The sequence below is a fragment of the Ovis canadensis genome, chromosome 24 (assembly GCF_042477335.2).
Source record: "Ovis canadensis isolate MfBH-ARS-UI-01 breed Bighorn chromosome 24, ARS-UI_OviCan_v2, whole genome shotgun sequence".
Lineage (NCBI taxonomy): Eukaryota > Metazoa > Chordata > Mammalia > Artiodactyla > Bovidae > Ovis > Ovis canadensis.
In genome coordinates this window covers 47798691-47822567 of record NC_091268.1, presented here as the reverse complement: position 1 = coordinate 47822567, position 23877 = coordinate 47798691, and the positions used below count along the sequence as shown (strand labels likewise).

Sequence of the window (23877 nt, the reverse complement as noted above, 5' to 3'; positions counted from 1 at the left end):
TGCCCATGGTCCCGGCCCCTCTCCTCACCAAGAGCCCCCACTGTCATTCAGGGCCTAAGTCATATTACTCCACCAAAAGCCCCGCCTTTAGGGGCCCTTCTTCCTTGTACAAGAGAGGGGTGTGGCTGTGTGTGCCATTTTGGGGCATGGATCCCTGAACCGCCTCTGGTAACACTGCTTAGCCTGGGGTGTAAGTTACTCATCCCCTATCCCAAGTGGGACCATCAATTTCCCAAGGCCAGGGAGGGCCCGGCAATCACCCTGTCCTTCTGTATCTTGTCCCTGCTGGTCTCAGCCCTGAGCGCACTCTGGGCACCTGGCAGACAGGCTGGGTTCCGTGTCCAGGCTGCCCTTGGGCTGGGCTTTGAGGCTGTCACTGGGTGAGGGGGAGGGTTACCTCCTCTCACTACCTCTCTCCCTGCTCCCCATCCAGCTAGTGGCCCCCAGAACACCCCAGGCGCAGCGACAGGGAGACGGCACGCTCAGGCAGTGGTGTGTGGGAAACTGTCCACGGTCATTTATTTTTCCGGTGTCACTGATCTCAAGAGTGAGGCTCAGCTCGGGCTCTGCGCCCAACGTGTAAAACTCATCCATCATGGGAAGTCGTGACACAAAGAGGTCCAATGAGTAACCCTGGCAAGGGTCCGAACGGCACTTCTAAGAAGATTAAAATGGGAAAGGAATCCTGAAGTGTCATGGGATGGGGTGGCCAGAAAGTTACACAAACCTCTCTCCTCCTGGTTTCCCCTCCCCTGGCAGCCGCCCTCCAACACTGAAGCCTCGTCACCAGAACCCCCGCAGCGCCCTCTTTCCCTTTGTGTTTTAAAAAATTAATTTAACTGGAGGATAATTACAATACTGTGGTGGCTTTTGCCATACACCGACATGAGGCAGCCACGGGGCACATGTGTCCCCCGATCCTAAATGCCCCCTCCCACCTCCCTCCCCTTTTCTCTTTAAATTTTTCACAAGGCATGAGATCCCCCGGAACTGGTAGGAATGCAAAGTGGTACAGCTGTTAGGGAAAACGGTTTGTCAGTTTCTTACACAGTGAAACATACATGACCACAGGCAATCCCACTCCTGGGTATGGACTCAGGAGAAATGAAAACATGGCCACACAAACGCCTGTATGCAAAATGTTTACAGCCTTTATCTGTAACCACCCTGAACTGCAAGCATTCCAAACATCCTCCTTGCAGCCGCAGAGCTGGGTAAACTGTGGCATGTCCACGCCAGCGAATACGAGTCAGCAACGATGAGGAGCGAGTGAGCGACTCCTGCAGTAATGCGGACGCAGCTCAAGAGCGCTGGGCTGCGGTAAAGCCACGCTCCACAGGCGAGCGTACTCTGTGCTTCCATTCATGTGAGATTCTGACTTGCCTTTCTCTTTAAATGAAACTTTTGATCTTGTATTGGAGTATAGCTGATTAACAATGTTTCGATAGTTTCAGGTGGACAGCAGAGGGACTCAGCCACACATATACACGCATCCATTCTTCCCCAAACTCACCTCCCACTCAGGCTGCCACATAACACCGGGCAGAGTTCCCTGCTCTACAGGAGGACCTTGTAGGCTATCCATTTTAACTATAGCAGTGTATACCGTCCCCAAGTCCCTAACTATCCCACCACTCCCCCCACTCCCAGCAACCATAAATTTGTTTTCTAAGTCTGTGAGTCTCCTCCTGTTTTGTATCATGTCCTTTAGATCCCACATATAAGGGATGTCATACAATGTTTCTGCTTCTCTGACTTACTTCTGTGTGACATTCTGGAAGAGGCAAAACTGTAAGGATGGAGAACAGAACAGATCCCTGGTTGCCTGGGGCTGGGTTGGGGTTGATGTCTGAGTCACCAGGAACTTTCTGGGGTGAAGGAGGTGTTTGGTTTCTTTTTTAAAAAATGATTTATGGCTGTGCTGGGTCTTCTTCCTGGGCAAAGGCTTTCTCTAGTTGCGGCAAGCAGGGGCTACTCTCTAGCTGTGCTGCGCGGGCTTCTCATCACCGTGGCTCCTCTTGCTGTGGAGCGTGGGGTCTAGGCACACAGGCTTCAGTAGCTGTGGCTTGTGGACTGAGTTGCTCTGAGGCATGTGAAATCTTTCTGGACCAGGGATCGAACTCATGACCCCTGGTGGATTCTTAACCATTGGACCACAAAGGAAATCTGGTGTTTGGATTCGTGACCGTTGTGGTGGCGACGAGATTGTACACGTTTTTCAAAACGGAAAGAACTATACCCTAAGAAGGGTGACTTTTACCGTGTATCTGGATTACACCGCCATGAACCCGGAGTTGAGAAAAGTGCTGGTGCCAGAGCCATAAATGAGTGGCGCCCTTCCCCCTCCTTGACATTCAGCTCACCCAGCAGCACACACTGTTCAATTTACCTCCAGGTCTTTGGTTTTCAAATTACATCTCTTGCCCCTGCCTGTCCCACATCCAATTTGCAACTATTGCCTGGACAAGCAAAATCTGTAATTGCTGGGGGACAGCAGCACATTAGCACCTTAGTGAGTGGCAATCGCTGGTCTAGCCTAGTTCCTTCCTGGGGACCCCCTCTCCCCAGCCATCACCAGAATGCCACAAGCACGCACACCCTGGGTCCGGGGGGGCGGGCAACTCAGCCATCCGAGAGCCCTGGGAAGGCATAGGGATGTGGTGCTTGCTCCTGGTGCCCTCTTGGCGGTGAGGGATGCTCCAGAAATAGACCGTATAAATGACCCCGAGGGCGTAAACACCGGCAGAAGGCAACATTGGCCTCTGTATAAATGGGGGTATGACTATGCTGTTGATGGGACCCGCGGCTGAGGGCCAGCTGGTAGACATCCATCTCGGAATGTGCACCTTGGCATGGGCAGGCCTCTGGGAGGGCGAGTTGGCCAGAGGGACCTGCAGCTACTCCTCTGGTCAAATTCAGAAGGACGTAGTCTCATATTCCCGCCCCACCATGTCCTACACGTCTCTGAGCTCACCCCATCTCTACACCCCTCAGTCACTCTGAGATCTGTTTTTGCCTCTCTCCATCACTCTCCTCCACATGAATGTGTGCCTAGAAGCCTCTCCAGAACTCTTGCCTGTCTCATCTCATGCATCCAAAGGCTGACAAATATTCTTTCCACTGCCCGGCACCCCCTTCCCTATTCTTTGGCTGGACACGCGCTGCTCATCCTTCAAGACTCAGTTTAAGCACCTTCTTTGGGGTGAAATCTTTTCTAACTGGCACCGGCCACCTCCTCTGTCTCACTCCCCATCATAGGAGGGGTCCTCCCTGGATGTTAAAGCCATCGTGGACAGCTAGGCTTGCTGGTGCATCACACCTTTAGGGGACAGTTCATTCACCTCAGACTGTGTGTGAAGGGTGCCTGTAAGAGTTGGGCAGTGCACAACCTGAACAGCTGCACATGATGGTCCTGAATGCCTTCCACAGTCTAGTCCAGGTAACACCTGTTTCCCCCAGTGGACGACATAAGCTCTCAAAGGGAAGGACGATGGGTTCTCTGTACATATATCTTGTACGTGACATGGGCTGGAAGAGTGTCAATACTCAAAGTCTGACGAGCAAGAGTGAACTGTGGCCACATACCTGCCCCCAAAGCCAGAGAAGCCCCGATCAGAGCAACCCCTGCCTGTCCTTGGGCGCCACTGCTTTGACTCACCCCGCCTCTGGGAGATGCTCGAGTCTCCAGTCCCAGCTCCACGCTCTCTAACGAGCTGTGGCTAAGCCCATTCCCCAGATGCCGGGCCTCGGTGTCTGTGGCGTCTCTGCGCTTTGTCTAAGGAGCCGGAGAGAGGAACAAGACCCAGCAATTACCCAGGCTGCTGCTGAGTGCTGTTGGGAAATCCGAGGAGGAGGGGACGCATTTGCCCTCTAGATGCCCTCATGGTGCTAAGGAACAGGATGAAATAACAGGGTTAGAGAGAGCCGCCTGGGAGAGCGGGAAAAGGACCAAGGTCCTGGAGTCAAGAGGTCCAAGTTCCAGTCCCAGTCCGGTGCCGGGGGGTGGTGAACCCTGGGCTGCCTCATTCCTCTGTAAGTGTCCAGTGAAGGACATGTTCAAGGCGGACTAGGTTTCCTGTAGCTCCAGCTTGGGCAAGAAGGGCACAGGCCCCGTGGAACCCTGCCAGCTCCATAGCAAGGTGGATCTCAAAGGGCCTGGTGACAAGGCGTGGAGAGACGATCCCAGGACCATCAAATCTGTCTGGGAAAAGCTTTTCAAGGGCAGGTAAAAATCCCATCCAGCTCTGATCAGAACCCAAGACAGATCTGTTGCCCAGGCAGCTGGGCAGGTGGCAACATCACACCTCTGGGGGGAGGGCTCACTCATCGCACAGTCCGTGTGAAGAGCACCCTCAGGGTTGGGCAGTGCACGACCTGTGCAACTGTGTGTGATGGTCGACTGGCAAGGAGGGGTCAGGTAGAGTCCTGGGCAATGTAGGAGGGAGACTGGGAACAACAGACACTCCTGGTTCACTGTGGTTCAGGACACACTCCAAGAATTGTAATGCAAGTCCCCTGTCCAGGAGATGCCAACACATCCTCGGGCTCTGTGAACAAAGCACGGGTGCTTGATAGTACTGGAGGCCACACGAGAAAGTCTATGTCTGTTCAGAGACTCACAGGCCTGGTAGAGCGTGCCCAGGAGAAACGAGGGGACCTTAGACTGCACCCCCTTCCCGCCTGGAGAAGAGTCCAGCTGCCATCTTTAAATCTCTGTGGCTGCTCTGGACCGGGGAAGGGAACAGTGCTGCCGTCTATGGCTGTGTGACCTCGGGCAAGTTACTTAACCTCTCTGTGCCTCAGTTTTGTCACGTGTACAGTGAGGATGCTGACAGTGCCCACTTACTAGGGTTGCTGCTTAAGAATGAATGAGTGTATACCCAGCGCGACCATGGTAAGCACTCAATATGTTGGCCATTTTTCCTTCTCGGAGAACAGAGGCAGCTGCGGTGGGGGACCGTGCGGAGGCCAGCTTGCGTTGCCAGTTAGAAGAGCTCTAGAGCCAAATGAGGGCTTCTTCAGTGGCTCAGTGGTAAAGAATGCACCTGCAGTGCAGGAGGGATGAGGGTTCGACCTCTAGGTTCGGAAGATCCCCCCTGGAGGAGGAAACGGCAACCCACTCCAGTATTCTTGCCTGGGAAATCCCCATGGATAGAGAAGCCTGGCGGACTATAGTCCGTTGGGTCACAAAGAGTCAGACATGACTGAGCAATTGAGCATGAGCAAAGCCAAATGGGCTACAGAGACCAGGAGGGAGTGAGATTCTACCTTTCTGAGGGGCTGAGCCCCAGGCTGGTGGGCTTCAGAGATGATGCTACATTGATGGGGAGGATGGATTAAACTACCTCCAAGGTTCTGGGGAGTGCCGAGTCTCTGGATTACTTGAGATACCTGGTCCTTATATGCTGACCCCAAGCAACAAGCTTTGGCTGAAGTTTCCATTCACCTTCCCAGTAGTCCGGCACCCATCAGGTAGCCAGCAAAGGGATGATGGTCTATGATGGGAGAAACCAACTCAGCCCACAATTCCTAGTGGATCTGCTGGAGCCAAACCCACTCCCTGGGCCCAGCTCCCTGACACACCATGCTGGGACCTCTAGAATCTTCAGACATTCAGCATGTCTGAGCACATGGACTGTCCAGATCAGGGGAGCCAGGGAGGCGGTCTCACACATCACCATTGGGTGGGAGCTCCTATCAGCATCCTTCTCGCCTTCCCCATTCACCTGAGGGCTGGGTGGTGGTCCTGCCCTCCCCTCCTTGTTTCCCAGACATCACAAAGACCCCCTGACATAGTCAGGGCTCAGCAGAAGTCGCCTTTCCATGGAATCCTGTGCAGAAGTCTTGGTCTCTGGGAGGCGGGAGCCGGCTTCATGGGCCAGACCCTCCTGGGACCGGGGCCTGTTTTCTGCAGGGTCACCACGTGCTCCTCCCAGACAGACCTTGCTGAGGTCGCCAGGCCACAGAATAAATCTAGCCCTTTGCAATTAGAGCTTGGTCAGCTGGGCTTTCTGTCTTTTTATACAGTTAGAGCTTGGTCAGCTGGGCTGTCTTTTTATACAGTTCATGGGGTTCTCACGGGAAGAACACTGGAGGGGTTTGCCATTCCCTCCTCTGTGCTAAAGCTGAAGCTCCTGTTCTTTGGTTGCTGCTGCTGCTGCTGCTAAGTCACGTCAGTCGTGTCCAGCTCTGTGCGACCCCATAGGCGGCAGCCCACTAGGCTCCCCCGTCCCTGGGATTCTCCAGGCAAGAACACTGGAGTGGATTGCCATTTCCTGCTTCAATGCATGAAAGTGAAAAGTGAAAGTGAAGTCAGTCGTATCCGACTCTTAGCGACCCCATGGAGTGGGGTGCCACTGCCTTCTCCAGTACTTTGGCTACCTGGTGTGAACAGCTGACTCACTAAAAAAGACCCTGATGCTGGGAAAGATTGAAGGCAGGAGGACAAGGGGATGACAGACGATGAGATGGTTGGATGGCATCACCGATTTGATGGACATGAACTTGGGTGAACTCCGGGAGACAGTGAGGAACAGGGAGGCCCGGTGTGCTTCAGCCCATGGGGTCGCAAAGAGTCAGACACGACTTGGTGACTGAACAACAGCTGGGCTACGACATGAGCACCAGACAGGCCCTGCAAACCGGACTGGGAACAGGCTTTCAGCATGTCCCAGGTACCCATAATTCCTTGGCTCAAGTAGGGCCTCTGAGCGCTCATTTTGAATTTCAGCACCCAGACACCCATGCCTGTTTCCCACCAAGGGTAGCCTGTTCAGGATGGAACGAGGGAGGTCCAACTACGTCTTCCTCTGTAGCACATCACAGCGAGCAGACGGAGGGGCCAGGCTCTGACCCACTTCTGGGGGCCACCCCACTGCCTCCGCCAGCCCTGCCGATGCATTCCTGCAGTGGAACACGGGAGCCTTGAACTTGAACTACAGTGAGGGACAGACACGTTTTTGGGGTGCTCACTGGGCTGGTCTCCCGCCTTCCCGGGCTCTTCTTCCCTAAGGACATCAGGGAGGAGAGTGTGGGTCAGACTTTCTTCTGTTACCCAGCCATGACTTTTTCTTCTGCTTCTGGGTCTTTGATAGGTCTTTTGTGTTATTTACAATTCATTTCTACTGTCATTAACAACTAGAAGCTGCTAATTGAAGTTTTAGTTAGAAAAAACTGAATTAGTTGTTTTGTTAACAACTAGAAGCTGCTGTTTCAAGCACTGTGTCAGTACTGTGGTTTGAAGGGCAATCCTAAAGAATGTCCTTTTTCTGTTAAGATTGAAAAACAAATCTGCTTCAGTCTTGGGTGGCCAGGAGAATCAGACAGCGTGGCTATCAGTGCTCACAAATTCTAGGGTGATATGCAGAGACAGAACCGCAGAAAGGCGCTGGGTAGGGAGGAGGGATAAAGTAAGGTCTGGATAAAGCCCCTGAGAGCCGAATGCAGTGGCTAGATCACTCAGTCTTTCAACAAACAAATGGTTAAGTGCCTTTAATGCATAAAGGCACTGCTTCGTGAGCTGGAGACACACCTTAAATAATTGGACAATTAGAATTTCCATGGGGGCTGGATAAATGGTGAGTCAGACAGTGGTGTGTGCCTGAGAGCCAATAAAAAAAGGAATTTGCAGTTTAAAGCAGAGTGGGGAGTGGTTGCCAGGGGCTGGGGCGGGGGTAAGGGAATGGGGAGCAATCATTAAATGGGTGCAGAATTTCACTTTTGAGACAATGCAAAGTTCTGGAGGTGGATGGTGGTGAAGGCTGTGGAGCAATGGAATGTAAGGATTTAATGCCACTGAGATATACACAATACACTGAAAAGCTTCTACAGGACTCACGGGGACCTTCTCTTGCTCTCTTTTTTAGATGGTGGACAAATGTATTTAATAAGAAATATTACAAAAAATTAAACTGATAATACTTTCTGTTAAGTACATTTGTTCACCATTTAAAAAAAAAGGGGGACTTCCCTGGTGGTCGAGTGGTTAAGAATCCACCTTCCAAGGAAAGGGACTTTGGTTTGATCCCTGGTTGGGGAACTCCAATGCCACATGCCACGGGGCAGCTAAGCTACAGTGCCACACCTAGGGAGAAGTTCACCCACCGATGAAAGATCCCACATGCTGCAAACAAAGACCTGATGCAGCCAAATAAATAAATCCTTAAAGAAAAAGACAGTGAGCAGGGAGGGTCCCCCATTAGTTCTGTAGAAACTGGAAGGGCGAGCACGTGGCTGTCCCAAAGCCCTGAGGCGGGTCCCTGCCCAGGAGTGGCTGCTGGTGGGGGAGGGGGAACAGCAGGCTAAGACATGGGAGATAATGCTGGAGGGACGAGGATGCCGGGGCCCCTGTAAGGACCAGGTGGGGGCTGAGAGGCCAGTGAGGAGGTACCTGTGGTCTTCAAGGGGGCTGGCTGGTGAGAGCTGGGGGCTCAGACCTGGCTGGCGCTGGTGGGTGTGGCTCCGTCTAGGAGCCAGGAAGTCATATGCAACAACTGGGGGCTGGTGAGGTTGGTGACAAAGACTGAGGCCAAGGCAGGAAACCATCGTCTTCCACGGCACGTTCTCGGCGGAAGCACCAGGGGAGGGGTCAGCTGGCAGGTAGGGCTGCCCTGAACTGACAGAATGTACACACCTCTGAATCCCGCCTGGACCCACAGCTTTGGTCCTTTCCTCCCTGGAGACCTGCAGCTCCCTAGCCCTGCCCCAAGGGCTCAAGCACAAGCCACAGGGAGCTTCCACATGGCTCCTCCTATGGCCATCCCTGTGGCCTGGGGCACCGGGCAGTGTCAGAAGGGTCAGGCCCCAGGGCAGGAACCCTGTCTGTGGAAGGCTGGCCTCTTGCTTTGCAAGCAATTTCCAAGTGCAAGGCACACACGAGGCGCTGACTAGTGGTTCCCTTTCTGCCTTGGAAGGGACTGAGATGGAAAAAAACCCAAGTGGACAAACTGGCTTTTGCCACCTCTCCAAGATGAGGCTGGGACAACTGATTGGTCCTCGAATCTTCCCAAGTTCCTTCTCTGTGAAAGAGGTTTGAGGATATCTCTCCTGCTGGACTGTTTAGGATTTAAGGAGGTTACGGAACACACATGGGAAGTGCTCAAGACCCCACATACGCATGCACAGTCTCATGATGCTGTGAGCTGGCCTGGAGACTTGAGTGGACGTCAAAGGCAGCGTTCCCATCTGGGTAGTGCTCAGCCTTGCAGTGGGCTCTGGGTCTCTGCCTAACTTCTGGTCTCCCCATTTCTCACAGCCAAGCAGGACAGTCAAGTCTCGCGCAACGGCTAACGAACCCAACCCAGGTCTCCCAGGCAGGCCACTGCATCCCCGCCCCCAGCCATCCCCCAGTGGACTGTCACCCCCACCTGCCCACCACCTCCCAGCGATGATCGTATCCATTGCGGTGCCGAGATGACTTCCTTCACGGGCTATCTCTGCTGGTCAGATACCTGCTCCTCGGGAGATAACTGAGTTTTTCTCATCCAAGTTTCCCATGCCTCCCACAGGACTCCACGCAGGGTCTGCGTGTCATCTGCGTGTTATCTGCTAACTGAATGTATGTGTAGTGTCATTAACGATTTCCATTTCACAGGTGGGAAAACTGATGCTCCGTTAGGTTAAGGCAGTTATGGCCTTGGGACCACTGTGCTGTGCGGTCTCTAGGATAGGGGTGAGGGGGTGGGCAGCCAAGGGACAAGTGTGGCCTCTGGCATATTCCCTATGACTCAGCTCTTCCCCTGGGAGTCATCCACCCTCTTAAACATTGGTAACCAGAGACAGGGACGAGAGAACTGATAACAGCCCGTCCTTGGTAACAAACACCTGGCTGCAACCCAGATGCCCATCACCAGGAGAGGAGGAGAGGGATGACAGAATACTACCCAGCAGTCACAACGAACACTCTGCAGGGACTTGCGAAACTATGCTTGCGTCTCCGCAGTATAATCGGAGATGGAAAAATAAGTGCCTAACTGTTATATACAGCACGGTATTCTCTTTACAGAGTGCAAAGCAGCTACAATGAAAAAAACAACGACAAAACCCAACAGGTTTAAGACTCCACGGAGTTACAATATAACTCCATGTAAAGGAAGCCAGGGAATAAAGAACAGGTTACCTGGGCTTGGGGGGATTCCCTGATAGCTCAGTTGGTAAAGAATCCGTCTGCAGTCCAGGAGACCTTGGTTCGATTCCTGGGTTGGCAAGATCCCCTGGAGAAGGAAATGGCAACCCATTCCAGTATCCTTGACTGGGAAATCGCATGGACAGAGGAGCCTGGCAGGCTACAGTTTATGGGGCTGCAAAGAACTGGACACGGCTGAGCACACACACACCACTCTACGATACAGCAGTTCCTTGCTGATTATCTATTTTATATATAGCAATGTGTATACGTTAATCCCAAACTCCTAATGTATTTCTCCCTCCTCCTGATTTCCCCTTTGGGAAGCCCCTGAGCCTGTGTCCTCTCTGATAGTGACTCCCTGGCTTTCTCCTGACTTAACGGGAAGCTTGTTCAACAACCCCCACCCCCGTTCTTCATGCTGCAGCTAAGAACACACGCAGACACACAGCCTTCAAGGATGTGGACAGCGTTCGGTCAGCAGACTGAAAACAGTAATCAAAAGACTCAACCCTATAGCAACCAGCGGTCCTTCTCCCCCTGCCCTGCCCCACCAAGCCGCTGACACCTTCATGGGGAACCAACGGTCCCTAGAGGGTTTGCCATTACAAGACTTTGGAACCACACTGAGGTACCGCCTGGATGGAGTTGCCAGCCTGTTGCCTGGCAACTCCGTGATGCCCCCACTCCCAGGTCACTCTGCGCCTCTCTCATCTCCTGTGGCCACTCCAATTCTGTACCGCCTGTTGCTGCCTCAGGGACAGGGTGTCCTGGGTGGCCCGCTTGGCTGATCCTTAGATGGCCCCTGATCAGCACCATCCTCCTCGGCAGTGACCTCCAGCTCGGAGATCCCCCGGGTCCTGGCTCTCACCCCTCCACCCCTCGGGGGAACAGCTCAACTGTCCCTCTCCTGTGCCTCCCTGTGCCCACGCTCTGCACCCCAGTGTCCACCTCCAAGGTCCTAAGGAGGTGAAGGCCTCCTTCCAAAACCCCTCTGCCTTTCCATTCATCTCATCCCCTCTCTGACCTTGGAAAAATGGTGCCACCGGGGCAATCTTTTAAGTCCCTGTTCCCACCAGCGCCTCTCTCTCAGGAATCTTGTCTCATACTTGGCTTCCTCCTAGTCTTAGTGACAAACAAGCTCAAGTTTCCTCCATCCTAAAAAAAGGCTCCCTTGTGCCCATCAACCTTCTTCCCTCCACTACCTCTAGCCCTCGCCGCTGGCCGGCCTCAGCCCTTCACTGGATCCTGCTCACCTGTGACCTCTATCAGCCAAAGATGACGGCTTCCTCCCTCATGCCCTCCTGTCCTTGGGCCTTTTGGCAAGACCCTACACGGCTGCCCAAGGGGCCTCAGCCCTGATCCGGGTATTGACCACAGGGCCTTCCAACGTCGACCCTCCTTTCGCTTCCTGCAGCGTCCTCTCTTTCAAGCCTCCCCAACGCTCTTCTCACATTATCCCCTTCCTGCAATTCTCTCCCTCACAGTGTCCCAGTCACTGCGACCCAGGCTTTCTCCCCAAACGTCAGACACCCACTTCTCCTCTGATGCTGGCTGGACTGGTCTCAGACTCATCTTTCACATCCAACTGCTCAGAGAGGAAGTGCTGGTGCCCATTTCACAGATGAGAAAACTGAGGACAGCAACCTGGCAGACAACCGAGACCACCTCCTGTGCCCTCATCCCAGTGGGACGAAACAGAATCGAGTACCATTCGCTTGACTCTAAAAACCCACTGCTGGGAGTTCCCTGGTGGTCCACTGGTTAGGACTCTGGGCTTTCATTGCCGAGGGACCGAGTTCGATCCTTGGTCAGGGAAGTAAGATCCTACAAGCTGCAAGGCGTGGCCAAAACCAAGCAACCAAACACCCCTGCTGTTCCCCCCTGGGCGTGGCCAACAGCTGACCACCAGGACAGAGTCAAGGATGGGGGACTGCCCGAGCCTGGGGCTGAAGGCTGAGTCATCTCAGAGAACATTCTCCTTTCGATGGCTGTGGCCGCCTGTTATGGGCAGTCGGCTGACACTCGATCTGTTTACTCTCGGAGTCCTAGCCCAGCAGAGTGAGGCCCTCACGGGGGCCTCTCTGGGGCATCCTGGGCAAGGAGCCCCAGCCAGTCAGAGCCTCTCGGACCTTAAGCCAGGAGGGGGAGGGCCACTTCCAGGTAAACTTGTTCAGCAGACCCACCCTGAGACTTCAGATTTATGAACCAGATAAATTAGCAGAGGGAGGAGATTTGCAAGGGTTGGTTTAGTTTGGTAGAATCGCTTACCACAGATTCCCATTAAAACCACAACAGGCGGGAGAAAGGGGGGATCTTCCTGGAATCACCCAGACACAAAGGCAGAGCACGGGGAAGCACAGACTCAGGCAGGGGGACCACCGTGTGCTGCCTCCGGGTAACAGAATCCTGGAGACCCCGCCGCTGCTTGCTTACCCCTGGGAAGGGGGAACTCACTCCTTCGTGTGGCCGGGAGAGCTTATTTCTAGAAAGCTCTATCCGTGGGGCCTCTTTAATAACTGACACCCAACTAGTCTTAATTCTACCCTCCAGGGACCCAGGGAGATTTATTCCAGCTGGGAAAATGGCAGGAAAGGAGCCCAGGAGGACTACCACCTCTTCCCACAGTGGGAACAGGGCTTATGGGCAAATATGTTACATAAACCTCAGCTGTTTGCTTAAAGCAGGGGCCCCCAAACTCCGGGATGGATCTAAAGCTTGATGACCTGAGGTGGAGCTGATGTAATAACAAGAGAAATAAGGTACACGATAAATGTCATGGACTTGAATCATCCTGAAACCACCACCCACCCCTACCTGTTCCCGGTGGTGCTAGTGGTAAAGACCCCGCCTGCCAGTGCAGGAGATGTAAGAGACACGGGTTCGATCCCTGGGCTGAGAAGATCCCCTGGAGAAGGGCATGGCCACCCTCTCCAGTATGCTTGCCTGGAGAACCCCCATGGCCAGAGGAGCCTGGAGGGTTACAGTCCATGGGGTTGCAAAGAGTCGGACTCAACTGCAGGGACTTAGCGCACACACCCCTCCCCAGCCCTGGTCCGTGGAAAAACTCTCTTCCACAAAACTGGTCCCTGGTGCCAAACAGGTTGGGGACCACTGGCTTAAAGCATGGGTTCTCAACCTTGGCTGCACATTGAACTCACCTGGTGAGCCCTAAAAAATACTGAGGGGGCCTGCAGAGGATGTCCAGCTGAATGGAAAGCCAAAGAGGCAGAAGGCCAGCCTCCCTCGCCAGATGCTTGGACCTTCCGGGCCAGGAGAGGCTCCCGGCAAGCTGCCTAGCCAGGGGCTTGAGCACAGCACATCCGCCACCACGATCTGGGGGGACACCCTGGGCGGATGTCCACCCGCAGGCACTGTCCACTTACCAAGCCTCTGCTCTGCAGGCCACCCCCCCCCCGCCCCGCAGGCAGCTGCAGGGGTGGCACTCCTGGCCTCCCCGAGACAAGGCTGAGCACACCTGTGAGACGCCGTGGAGGACACTGCCCCCTGAATCAGAGGTACCACTGCTCCCCGGAATGTCAGCACCCAGGGCTGCGGGTTTAAGCTGGTCCCGACAACACCCACTCACCGCAATGCCAGCAGGGAGGTGACGGATGGGGACGGCTTCTTGGTTTGCCTGGAACGGTCCCAGCTTGGGCACCAACAATGCCTCAGAAACGGGCAGAATCACGCAGAGGTGACAGAAGTCGTGTGGGGAGTGGGCAGGAGAGGGGAGTGGTGACCGGAAGTGGGTAGTGGGAAGACTTCCGGGAGCCCGGGAACGTTCTCTAGGGGTTCCTGCCTGGGCGCCGGGTCTCCAGGTGCGGTCATTTTGTAGGAATTCACGGAACCTCATTTATAAAATCTGTGCACGCCCCACCTTGGCTGCTACTTCACTGAAGTAGAAGGGAAGTCCCGGGGCAGGGTGGGGAGTCGGGGATAAAGGCTAAGGGGTCAAGTTCGTGCCGTGCCGTTCTTCTTGTTTAACCTGAGTCTTCTTTGCATCCCAACTGAGTAGACAGGCTCAGTGGTTTGCCTGGAGGTGGCTATGAGGCTCACGTGCCAGGGTAGACCTCAAAGGTTCTCTGAACAAGGGTGAAGGGGCAGAGGAGGTGACCTGAAGATGGATGAGGAGAAAGGATTCTACAATGTTCCCATGGTGACACCCCTCTTGCTGTGCCAGGGCTGAGCAGCAGCTACTGAACAGCACTCACTGATTTAGGCAAAAAATGCTTAAAAAAAAAAATTATTTGGCTTAGCTGTGGCACCTGGGCCCTTTGCTGCATCACGGAGGGTATTTCGTTGCAGTGTGGGGGCTCAGCAGTTGTGGCTCCTCGTCTGAGCTGCTCAGCAGCTTGTGGGATCTTAGTTCTTGGGATTGAGCCTGGGTCTCCTGCATTGCAAGGTGGATTCTTAACCACTGGACTACCAGGGAAGTACCTGAGAAATGCTTTTAATGACATCAACTTGGGTTTTGATCATAATTTTTTATAGGTTTTATATATATATACATATTTTTTTTACCCCAAACCTTTTTCTGAACTGTGGCATAATTTACCATAATGAAATGTGCAGACTTTAGGTGTATGGTTAGATGACTTTTCACAGATGTATACTCCCTTTTAACCAACACCCCAATCAAGATACTGAATGTAGTGTTAAGTGTTAGTCACTTAGTCGTGTCCAACTTTTTGTGACTTCATGAAGTATATATAGCCTGACAGGCTCCCCTGTTCATGGAATTCTCCAGGCAAGAAACTGGAGTGGGTAGCCACTTCCTTCTCCAGGGGATCTTCCCAACCCAGGGATCAAACCCGGGCCTCCTGCATTGCAGGCGGATTTTTTACCATCTGAGCCACCAGGGAAACCCTGACATATACACAGTACTATGTATAAAATGGATAACAGGAGCCTGCGGCATAGCATAAGAGACTCTAATTAATACCATGTAATGGCACATATGGGGAAAACATCTAAAAAACAGTGGATACATGTACATCTGATTCACTTTGCTATACATCTGAAACTAACAACACTGTAAATCAACTATACTCCAATTAGAAAAAAAAAAAAGGATACTGAACATTCTCTTCACTGCAGAAAGCCTTCTGTCCCTTGCCTGTGGGTCCCTACGACCACCCAGAGGCCACCCGTGCTCGTTTCCACCACCATAGACCATGTAGTGGTCCACGTGCTTCACAGCCGTGAAACTGCACGGTGTATACTATTTTATGTTTGGCTTATTTGGCTCAGTGTATTGTTTTTGAGATTCATCTGTTTTTTTTATCATTTGTAGCAGCTCTGATTGCTGAGTATATATGTTTATATATATTTATATTATATTTTCATCTATTCTTTCTCTTGTTGATGACATTCGGTTGTTTTCAGCTTTGGGTTATTATGAAGGAAGCTGCTATAAACATCCTTATTAAAAAAAAGATTTCCTGGCTGGCTTCCTCTGCCCCAAGTTCCCGTAATTCCACAAAAGCAGCTCAAGTTTGCCTGAAGAACTCCTCCGCAGACTTCAGCCCACCCAGGGGCACCTGAGCCCTGCCCTCTCCGTGGGGTGGGTCCTGCGGCAGGGCGGTCACACCTGCTGAGATGAGGAAGGACCCCGCTGATGTGCAGCCAGGGAAAAACAAGCACAGAAAGCATTACTGTAGTTTGATTGTGGGAAAGGCGGTGAAACAAGGATTTTAAAAGGGAGCAGCTCTGTGGACTTCTTTTGGACAGGGAGCCCGGGAAGGGCTCAGGGAAGAAGGGATCCATGCAGGACAAGCAGCAGACACAGGGGACGCCAGGAGAAAGACCCCCTGATTCTCAGAAGAGAAATATCCTACAGGGTTGTGGTCCAACCATCTGTAGCCGTGGAAACATCCAGTGTCATCCACACGACGTAATACATCGCTGAGTGGGAAAAAAGCAAGCCCCAGAAGAAAACACACAGCCCAATGCCCTTGCCAGCTGTCTATCCAGGGCCAAACTGTTTGTAAAAGTCAAGGGAAAGATAAGCGTGGGTGGACCGCAGTTACCATCGATGTCATGGTCGCAGTGCAGGGGATATTCTTATCCAAACAATCAACAGGTGAAACGTGGAAGCTAGTATCAATAAGTAAGTCACAGGACAAGGCGGGTGAGTTATCGCACTCTGTGCACCTGAGGTCTATTAAGAAAGTAACAATAAAAAAGAAGGCTCTGAAATGTTTGAGGGTGTATGTCTTATACAGAGAGTGGTTCCTGCATCTTGCTGGCAGTCTCGCTGTTCCATCTCTGCACCTGCCTCTCTGTACCTGCTCAAGTCCCATCTTCTCTTAGATGGGGGAGCTGGAGTCATGCTCCATTCACTGTGGGTCACCAAGGGGGTAGGGGGCCCCGGGGAATGCAGGGGGATGCATAGACCCTGAAGTCTATGAGCCTAGCCCTATCAGACCCCAGCCCCTGTGTCCCTCCAGCTGGGAGCCTGGGAGGATGGTCAGGAGCCCCAAGAAGACATTGCTACTGTCTTTATTAATTGAGTGGTATCAGCTGAGCCCCTGCCAAGACAGGGAGTCAGACATAGACCGGTTTGTGTTTCTGCAGGGGTCCCAGGGACAAGACACCAAAAGGGGTGGAGCAAGAGGATGAGTGGAGGATCTCAGTGAAGGAAGAGCCGGGAAATGCCTTGAACAGGGGGTTACAGCTCAGAGATCCGCAAGATACTTGGGGTGAAGAGAACCAGGACTCAGACACGCTTTGCACGCTCCACACCCGAGAACACTCTTCACTTGCACCAAGAAGCACGTGGCTCCCTCATTCTTTTTCTCCCTAGCACTTTTAGGAAAGAACAGTACAAACATATTTTTCTGTACCCAAGAAACAGGCCAGTAATAGCATGATGACAAATGGGCCTGGTACCTGGTCTCAGTGGAGGGGTGTGTGTGTGTGTGTGTGTGTGTGTGGGAGGCACCAGGGTATGAAAGGGACTGGGGCTGCCAGGCGGGGAGGTGGGGGGTGCTCCCTTCCTACCAAAAGAGGGGCAGCTGACATTCAACTTCGATAAACTGCGGGCCCTGGGTTGCAAGATCTTCCAATTTTTCCAGAAAAGCTGGAAATCCAGATTTTGGTGATCTCTCGATACTTAAATGTTGGTATACTTAAAAAAAAAACACAAAACAAAACACCAAGATGGGCCAAAGAAAACATGTCTGACCTACAGATACCCCATTTTCCCCCCTCCCAGCCCCCTACCTCCCCGCAAAGTTCTCTTATGGGGTTTAGGAGTTGCAATTAAGCCTCCTAAGCCACCAGCACTGGGACCAACCCGGGCTCGGATTTCATCTCTGGCTCCATAATGTCCGGAACCTCGTGGAGGTCCTTAAGAGTGAAGGACTAGCGACTGGCATGAGGTGGGTCTTGAGTTTACCACTATCTCTTCCCAGGAAAAGCCCCCTCGGCATTCACTTAGCTCAGGGGAGAAAATGTTTAGCATTGACACTTGGCTCTTTTTTTTTTTTTTTAATTTTTTATTTTTGGCTGCGCTGAGTTTTCGTTGCTTTGCATGGGGTTTCTCCCTAGTTGTGGCGAGTGGGGGCTATTCTTCATTGTGATAGGAGTGATTCTCATTGCAGTGGCTTCTCTCGTGTGGAGTACCGGCTTTAGAGTGCACAGGCTCAGCTGCCCTGTGGCATATTTAATCCTCCCGGACCAGGGATCAAACCCGTGTACCCTGCAGTTGGAAGTGCAGATTCTTAATCATTGGACCACCAGGGAAATCTGACACTTGGCTTTCTTAAGACCTACTTGCCTCTCTCTTCACCCTCCTGTTAACAAGCAGGGCTTTGTTTACTAACTGGACTGGGTGGTCCTTCCAAAGTGCTTGGGCACCTGGCCCGGGGCCCCACTTATGGCCAAGACATGCCCGCAAAGGAAGCCTGGGCTGTCACGTGGTCTTGCACTCCTGGGTGATGACGACACCAGCTTCCCAGAGTCCAGGCTGGGGCTGAAAATCAACACGGGCAGCCACTGCCGGCTCCTCACTCCCCAACCTCTCCTGGAGGATGCAGCGTCTCGTTTTGCTGGGTCTGTACCTGTCATTACCTCTCTGAGCTTCCCGGAGCAGCTTAATGACCATCCAGGGGTCCTGCCCCACAGTGAGGAGGGCAGGCCCCTAGGGGCTTCCATGGACTCTGGGCCAAACACTTCACTTTTATTAAAATTCTCACTTGGCTGGGGCCAATATCCCTGGGGCCATGTCCCATTTGCCAAAGTCACGGAGACAGAGAAAAGTAAGGGAGATTGCGGTGTTAGAAGACGAGAGAGAAAGTCATTAGAGCATTCACCTGCCAATGGAGGACACACAAGAGATGCAGGTTCGATCCCTGGGTCAGGAAGATCCCCTGGAGGAGGAAACGGCAATCCACTCCAGTATTCTTGCCCAGAAAATTCCAAGGACAGAGGACCCTGGCGGGCTACAGTCCATGGACTTGCAGAGCTGGGCATGACTGAGCACACACACAACTGCAGCATAACATAAAAATGCATTTCTGACAAACTGGCCAAATCAGTGTCATCACCCTATTTCGCAGATGAAGAAACTGAGGCTTGGAAAGTCAACACCCCACCAAGGGCCGTGAGCTAAGTGGGCAGAATATGTTGCCTGTGACTGGTAAGGGGGTACACCCGGGCCTCTGTGGTACCAGCATCCTCTACTCACACAGGAGCGGGGGTACTCAGGGGAAGGCATCTTTGGTAACAACAAGGAGGCTCCTGAGAACCCTCTGAGGGCAACAGGGGTCAGTGGCTGCTTCCCCACCGCCCTGGGGAGAGAAGGTATCTTTCTGGGGTATGCAGCATTTTACTTCTGGGACAGGTATGAAGCCCCAGAGAGGGCACTACTCAGACTCAGCTGCTCCCAGCGCCTGAAGCCTCCCCATCAGCTAAACCTGGCAGGAAGGTGGGAAGGCTTGGCATGCTGGGACCCATGGCTTCTGACATTCAACACTGGTGGAGGTGAGAGAGCTCAGGAATCTGGGAGGGGGCAGTCCCTGGAGGTGGGGACTAGCTTTGAGGGCTGGGGATGGCTGAGAGTGGGTCTGGCTACCTGGGCCTGGCAGATGGGTGCCTTCACCTGCACGTGGAGGGGCCAGAGCGGGAGCTGGCCACACAGGTGGGCAGAAACACCGCTATGAGAGCAAACAAAAGCAGCGCTTTAACTCTGATGACCGGAAAACAGGCTGGGTGCTCTGGAGGTGAAAGGCTTAAGGCCTGTCTCAGCCCGCTGGGGGCCTGTGCACTGGCTAGGCAAGAAGATAAAACGGTGATGATGGACCCCAAACAAGAAGACAAGCAAATGCCCCAGGGCCTGTATGTACCTGCATAATCACATACCCCCCCAGGATGGAAGGGGACACACAACGGTCCTTCGCCCGCCAGGCTGATGCACACTGGGGGTGAGGTGGTGGGAAGCAGGCTGGGGGCACCCAGATGGATGGATGTGGTGTTTGGGGCAAGCACCACCCAAAGACTTTTCCAGCATGTGTGCTCTGACCCCAGACTCTGCTTCTACGCATCTGACTGCAAGCATATTTTCACACGTGCAAAATTAAGGCCTGTGCCCCGAGTTATGCATTACAGCATTAATTATAAATGATGACAAAAAAGATTGGGAAGAAATGTCCACCAGTGAGAGACAGTTTAAAGATATGATGGCCACCTGGTCCTCGGGAAACTATGCGATGGTTAAAAGTGTGAAGGTCGCTCAGTCATGTCTGACTCTTTGTGACCCCATGGACTGTAGCCCACCAGGCTCCTCTGTCCATGGAATTCTCCAGGCCAGAATACTGGAGTGGGTAGCCGTTCCTTTCTCCAGGAGATCTTCCCAACCCAGGGATCGAACCCAGGTGTCCCACATTGCAGGTGGATTCCTAATACTGTCTGAGCCACCAGGGAAGCCCAGTAATACTGGAACGGGTGGCCTATTGCTTCTCCAGGGGATCTTCCTGACTCAGGAATTGAACGGGGTCTCCTGCACCACAGGCAGATTCTTTACCAGATGAACTACCAGGGAAGCCCCAATGGTTAAAAGGAGGGATGCAAATTATTGCTAAGACGAATTTCAGCTGAAAAATCCACAATGCAGAACAGGAACAGTGAGCATGGTTTAAAACCAACTTATGTTTAAAAAAAAAAAAAAAGAGGGAAAATACTGCATGTGCGTATTTGCATATATATACATACACGTATATATACACACAGACAGACATAGAAAATATCACCAAGATCCCACCAGTCTCCTTGTGGGGGTGGGAACTGGGTGGCTGAAGAATAAGGGTGGGAGGGAGCTTTTACTGGGTACTTCCGTGTATCTTTGGAATTTAATAAATTGTGAGTTTATTATAACCTATCCAAAAATTAAAAATAAAGAAAAAAAACAAAACAGAGGCAAGGAGGCAGCAGGGCTGGGCTGGACTGTCCAGGCAGGGGAGCCAGGTAAGAGTGGGGTGCCAGAGGGGGACCCTGAGAAGGTGTGGGAAGGAGGGCACAGTGGCCAAGGGCGTGGTGTCAGAAGCCAGACTGTGCTGGGGGTCAAAGCCCAGGCCTGCTGTTGACCTGTGTGGTGACCTTCCTGCCCAGGGCTGGGGCACGGCCCAGATATAGCTTGATGCCAGGACGACCGATGAGAATCAGAGGAGTCAGCCTCTCCTGCCCACCTGCAACCCTCTACTTGGTAGGGGTGCTGACCCTGAGCCACCTAAGGGGCCAGGCGACATGTCATCTTAAAGCAGACCCTGGGGCTCTGCCTTATCTCCATGCAGGGCTCCCTGTAGAAGCTACTGGAAGCTGCTGGGTCACCACCCCCCAACAGTAAGCCTGAGCCCTTTGCGGGTGGGCAAACAAAGGATGAGGGAGGTATCTCAAGGTCTCCAGCGTCCATGTGAAGACAAACAGCAACCCAAACCTTTCTGAGATCTTCTGCTCACCTTCCAAACCCCCTCTTAGAGACCAGAGCACTAGGCCAGTTAGAGTGGCCCAAACAACATTCTGTAGGTGCGGGGCAGGCATGGGGGGTAGGCACAGGGTGGTACTGAGCATCTCCAGACCATCTGGGGACACGGGGAGGTGATGGAGAGTGGCACACCCCACATCTCGCTTACCCGTTCATCAGTCAGTGGGTACTTGGGTTGCTTCCATGTTTTTTCTACTGGGAGTAACGCCATGAATGTAAGACCCCGCTTCCAACCCTTTCCAGTGTACATGCCAAAGTGGCCTTTCACTAGCCTGCATGCATGTGGGCTCAGTTGTGTCTGACTCTGCAACCCCATGGACTGCAACCTGCCAGGCGCCTCTGTCCATGGGATTATCCAGGCAAGAATACTGGAGTGGGTTGCCATTTCCTCCTCCAGCCTTCTTTGGCCCAGTGACCAGATCCTGATGGAGGAGTCTGGATGCAGCCTGCCTTTCCCCCATAACAGGGCCACCCTCTCCAGCCCAGGGGTTGCTCCAGCTCACCGTGGGCCACACCGGCCAGGCCTCTGGGCTTCCTGCACATGCTGTTTCTCCTTCTTGAAAGTCCCTTCCCTACCTTGATGTTTCAAGCCTGGCTCAAATGCCCCCTCTCATGGAAGCCCTCTCCGACCCCCCTGGACTCCACTGTATTTCTCCTCTGCACCTCGAGCTCCCGAGCCTGGAGGACTTTTCCTCTCACCAGACTAGCATCATTAAGAGCCTGGAGAGAGCAGTCTCCCGCACCATGCTGTGCACAGGGAGTCCAGGGTCGGGGTTCAAGTCCTCAAAGGGCCAGCATGTGGCACAGAATGGGTATCACGGGGGATTTCCCTGGTGGTCCAGTGGCTAAGACTCTGAGCTCTCAATGCAGGGGGCCCAGGTTCCATCCCAGGTCAGGGAACTAGATCCCATAGGCTGCAACTAAGAGTTCGCATGCCGCAGCTAAAGATCCCATGTGCCGCAACTAAGTCTCAGTGCAGCCAAATAATAAATATTTTAAAAAGAAAAAAAAAAAAAAGAACTAGTGGAGATGAATGAACCCCCGAGGGCCAAGAATCCAGGCCAGGTGTCAAGAAACCCCAGACAGCAAGAATGAGCCGTCCCTCCACTCTCAGCCTCTGCCTTCCCCGGCCACCCTCCCATGGGCCTGATTCCCCCTGGGGTGACAGATGACAGATAAGCCCTGGGAGACTGGAGGCACAGGCTTCCCGGGACCTCACACTCGCCTAGCTGCTCCCTCGGGGCCTGTTCCTGCCCTTGGAGGGAGAAGGGACGCGGCTGCGGAGGAAACCTGACCTCACAGGACAGAGGTGTGTGTGCCGGGTCAAGACAGGGGTGATGATGCAAGAACCTTCGTTCTTGGGGAGGATGCAGAGGTCCTGACTTTTGAGAACAAGCGCTCCTCAGGGCATTAACCCAGGGCAGTCTTGCAATGGTTTGTTTTTTCATGGGGCATTTTAGCATCACAGCTGGTGTCCAAATGAGGCCGGCAGTACAGGTGGGTACTGAGGGGTCTCCTGATCGCTAATGTCTCCAGTCCCACAACCCTCCTTACACTCAGACGCAGGGCTGGGCACCCACCTAAGCACCTCACCTGCTAGATCTCATTTAATCCTTGGAGCAGCCCTTGGACAGGGTGTGACCGCTTTCTGCGTTTTTTTTTCAGTGGAAGTTGACAACTCAAGGCAGTTAAAACCAGGCTGATTTGGACTGAGAAGCAGAGGAAGGAAAAGGGCTGGAGGGAAGCTGAGGGGCCATCATTCTGAGTAGGCCTACTCTGAAGAGCGTTTAGAAAAGAGTGGATAAAAAAAAGAAATGTGGGGACTTCCCTGATGGTCCAGTGGTTAGGACTCGGAGCTTCCAATGCAGGAAGGGTGCAGGTTTGATCCCTGGTCGGAGAACTAAGATCCCACATGCCACGTGGCTTGGCCAATACATAAAATTAAAAAGAGAAAAAAAGAAATGTGGTTTCATTGCTCTAAGCATGTACTCCATCCACCTGGGCTACCTGCTGGGGTCCTCAGAGACCTGGCTCTGGGAGACGATGTGGACCAACCATCCCACAAGGACGCTCAGCTCAAGGGGCTCCAGCCCGAGGGCTGCAAATGAGTTCCACCAGGTGGTTCATCATGGGGTCATCCCCAGGCCAGCACTGTACCTCCCTGGGGTCAAGCCTGGGGAAGGGGATAAATAGATCCCATCTCTGACAGCCCTGCCCTAGTCTCACCGGGAGGCAATGAAGAGGGTGGAGTCCAAGGAGACCCTTCTGAAACCCCCGACGTCCACCTGCAGGCTCCCAATCCTAACTCTTGCCGAAGCAGGGGGACACCACGCGGTTCCTTCCCACTTCTATGGCTCATTCTGCAAAGCGGGAGTGACAGCTCTGTCCCCTGTCCTAAGGGTCCTAAGGCTCCGTATAAACCCTCCTACAGAAATCACAGTGTGGGCAAAGTAGAGGTTGTCCTGGGGAGAGAGGAGGATCCGGCATCGGAGGGGAGCGGGGAGCAGGAACGAAGCAGCAAAGGAGGGAAGGCGGGGCGGGGCTCTGGTTGTCCAGAGGGCAGGGCTTCGGGGGCTCTGCTCAGGGCCTGGACTTCATCCCAGCACATCTCACAGTCGCAAGATGGGATTAGATTTCTGTGCAAATCAAAGCTGCCCTCCTGTTGGGAAAGAGCCTGGAGAGGGGACCATGAGGGTCAAGAGGTCTGGTGAGGGAGGCAAGGGAGGCGAAACAATTAGAGAAAGGGTCTGCAGAAGGGCTCGATAGAGAC

General features: G+C 53.2%; 1 protein-coding gene across 1 annotated transcript in view; it reads right to left on the bottom strand.

The window, feature by feature from the left end:
- The window catches only part of CASTOR2 (cytosolic arginine sensor for mTORC1 subunit 2), a 49937-nt gene that overhangs the window by 12740 nt on the left and 13320 nt on the right, over positions 1-23877 (bottom strand). The window lies entirely within an intron of this gene.